Here is a 3922-nt window from a genome sequence, read left to right on the forward strand (position 1 = left end):
TGAATTGAGTGCTAGTTGTGTTTCTTTTGGCTATGAGCTCTCACCTTCAAACCTCTCTCCCTAAGAGTTCTAGAAAGTTCACTTGTGGACAAGTAAAAGAACAAGTTTGGGGGAGTTGATATCTTGCACATTTCCATTCTCTTATCCATTCGTCCATGTGCATTTTGATCATATAGACTAGGATTTAGCCATATTTAGGTTACATTTTGCATACATGAGTCTTTATCAGGTGTTGGAGTGCCACATGGAGTTTTTGGGGACATTTGGATGCATTTGGAGCTCAAAGGAGGTGAAATAGGTGATCATTGGACGAGCAGAGGATGGGAGCGAGGTTCCGCAGCGACGTCATGAGGTCGCTCCAAAGCACCTCTCAGAGCGACCTAGCTGGAGCGACCCCGTGAAGTCGCTCGCCTTATTCATCCCGTTGGAAGCCCAGAGCGACTTGCCCAGAGCGACGCACCGAGGTCACTCGCATCTCACACCCCTCTCGGAGCGACCTCCCAAAGCGACACCCCGAGGTCGCTCGCATCTCTATGGCGAGACGACACGAAGCGAAGCCCGGAGCGACCTCTCAGAGCGACCCACTGAGGTCGCTCCCGAAGGCCGGAGCGACTTGTCGGAGCGACATGCCGAGGTCGCTCCGCGTCTATTGTTGGGTCGATTTCTATTTTACTTAAGGCCCTTTTGGTCAGTTCATTATGCACGTTTTACATTTTCTAAAACCTATGTTTTAAACATCTTTGGTAGCCACCAGGCAGATTATCTTTTGATCTATTGAGAAATACACAAAAACTCTCTTGAGAAGTTCATCTCTTGGATTTTGATTGTTATGTTCTTGTGTTATTGTTGATTTCTTATCTATTTCTCTACATGATTAATCTGAAATCCAATATGGGTTTAAGAGGAATCATGGAGATTAGTGAGTAATCACCTTTTGAATTCATGGGTTAGGGAGATCAAGGGTGATTAGGTTAGTTCTAGGATGTTTTAGTGTAGATCATTCTTGTTCCTTGCTAGTAGAGTATTCATAATGCATCTTCTGAGTTGACCACTCAAAAGTTGATCAATAGACATTTTCCACCCAAAAGGTGTTTGATGAAATGCCTGAGACAACTCTCCTAGGCTTTTAGTATACTTTGCCAAAGACATTTGTTGTTAAAAGTGCTAAGATAGCTAATAGACTTGGTAGTAATGATTGCTTTCATATTATTCAACCAAAGACATTTGATGTTTGAGATATGTTAGCAAATGAGCATTCATTTAGACATAGAGCTTGCTTAGAATTGTGTCTAGGCTTAAGGTCGATAGTTTGATTGATCATTTGTCATCTTTAGTTCGAAACTTGATCACCCAAGGTCTAATCCCTATGTCCATGAGTTCTCTTTTTCCTTAGTCAAGAAAGTATCATTCTGTTATTGCTTTTAGTTTTAGTCATAGCTTAAAACTCATCTAAATCATTGGTTGCACTTAGATTAAGTGAGTACTTGCATTCTCGGTGCTTTCATATCTCTCAGAACTGGTTCGACAATCACTATACTACAACATTTGTCTTAAGAGCCTTGAAAACTCCTAACATCAACAACACACTGGTTAAGCTCACTCTTTCTCATGGATTCTATCTTGAAGAAGGAGGTTGTCTTCCTAATGGCTCTGTGTTTTTCCCAGCTCTCAAAACACTTACTCTCATTGCAACTGGTTATGGAGCTGATTACATGTTTGACTCGCTCATCTCTGGTTGTCCTGTTCTTGAGGAACTATTCATACGTTATGGTGATGGACCCCACGGAAGTGACTGGATAATGGTTGTGTCGAGTCAATCTATCAAACGGCTGACCATTTCTAGCGGTTTTTCTACAGAGAAACTGGATGATTATACCAGCGTTTTGTTTCAGACACCGAGCCTTTTGTTCCTTGACTATTCTGGTTATGTCCAGGAACATTATACTGTTGATTTTAGTTCGCTTCTTGAGCTAGACTGGATCTTCGATTATGGGAATCACCTATAGAATTTAATTTTGATTATGAGAATGATGTTTATGATGATGGTTTTGGTGATGTTACCATACTAGTTGCGGGGTTATGCAATGTCAAGACTCTTCACTTGTCTCCTCATTCTCTTGAGGTCAGTTTCGCTACTTGTTCTGTTACGGTTTTGTAGAGCGATCATACTCATTCATGTTTGCTAGTATATGATCATCAGGTGCTTTATTCATGTTGTAGTTCCATTCCCCTATTCAGCAACCTCACTGATTTATCATTTGTGAGCGACGAGAAACAAGGCTGGCAAGTTCTGCCACTCTTATTGAAGAATTCTCCGATTCTGGAAACTTTAGTCATTAAGGTATGATGATCCTGGTATCATCTCTAATGAGTTATTCTTGGGTCCAGCCCCTAGGGTGAATCTCTAAGTTCATCAACCAATAGAATTTCATTATTTTAAAGATATCTTTTTAAAAAAGAAACAAAGTATTGTCAAGTTATATTATGTTTTTAAAATAAAAAAATAAAAAAATAGTAGTCACAGAAAAAAAAAATATTTTTAACATCGTCAGCAAAACACTAAACCCTAAATCATAATCCCTAAACCCTAAATCCTAATCCTTAAACCCTAAATCCTTGGGTAAACCCTAAACCCTTGGGTAAACTCTAAACTCTTGGGTAAACCCTAAACCATTGGGTAAACTCTAAACCCTTGGATAAATCCTAAACTCTAAATAAAACACTAAACCCTAAAACTCTAAACCCTAAATCCTAAACGCTAAACCCCGAGTGTTTTAGTGTTTAGTGATTTTGATTTAGAGTTTAAGATTTATCCTAGAGTTTAGGGTTTACTCAAGGGTTTAGGGTTTAGGATTTAGGGTTTAGGGATTAGGATTTAGGGTTTAATGTTTTGCTGACGACGTCAAAAATATTTTTTTTTGTAATTACTACTATTTTTTATTTATTTCTTTTTACCATTTAATTTTAAAAAGATAACGTAATTTGACAATATTTTGTTTCTTTTTTTAAAAGATATCGAATATAAAATAACACAATCCTATTGGTTGGTGAACCCAGAGGTTCACCCTAGGAGGTGAACCCAAGAATAAGTCATCCCTAATGTGTTTTGCTATTTTTTAAAAAAATGGAAGAACTCTATGATAGAGAAAAAATTTAGTCAAATGTATTTTCTAAAATATATTTTCTCAAAATAGAGAAAAATAAAAGAAAAAAATAGCTATCTATGTTTTAGAGGAAAAAATAGAGATGGTTTAGAGCAATTTTGACTCTAAATACTATAATAGAGACAAATATATAGATGGTTGGAGATGCTTTTAGAGTATTACTACACATTTCCTTTTAAGTATTTTCTTGGTCAGTATACATGAATTCCTTGGGTTGTTTTTATCCTTTCAGGGTCTTGCACATAAGGTGACAGATAAATGCGGGGACGTGTGTGCTTGCATCCTTCAGAAGAAGGAAGTAGGAGAATGTTGTTTATGGAGATGCCAAGTGAAGGTGCTAGAAATTACAGGGTATGGAGGAAGTAGTAAAGAACTGAAACAAATGGGGCATTTTTTGGAGAAACTTAAACGTCTTGAAATTGTTAAAGTTGGTGTTCAACAAGAGAACAACAATCACGGTGAGTATTTGCGAGTCACCAACGGTCTAATGAAGCTTCCCAGAATTTGATCCAAATGCCAAATCCAATTTTATGTAGCTCACCTTTGACTTTATGCAATCAATTCAATGCAAGTATGATAGTTTAGTCTCGTGAGAATGACATTTGTGAAAGAGAATCTGCGATTTCGTTGCCACTTCTTTGATTCCTTACTTCATATTTGAGTTACAGTGGTAGGGTGGTATACAAGAAGTTTGAACTTGAAGCCAAATATCGATGCATTATACGTGAAACAAGTGACAAATTTTTTGAATAACCCTT

The 3922-nt window shown here is 37.6% G+C and overlaps 1 pseudogene; it reads left to right on the forward strand.

Moving 5' to 3' along the window:
• The first annotated feature begins 1457 nt into the window (after positions 1–1457).
• On the forward strand, positions 1458–3711 carry LOC106374681 (annotated as a pseudogene).
• Positions 3712–3922: the final 211 nt, after the last annotated feature.

Source organism: Brassica napus, chromosome C1 (genome assembly GCF_020379485.1).
Source record: "Brassica napus cultivar Da-Ae chromosome C1, Da-Ae, whole genome shotgun sequence".
Lineage (NCBI taxonomy): Eukaryota > Viridiplantae > Streptophyta > Magnoliopsida > Brassicales > Brassicaceae > Brassica > Brassica napus.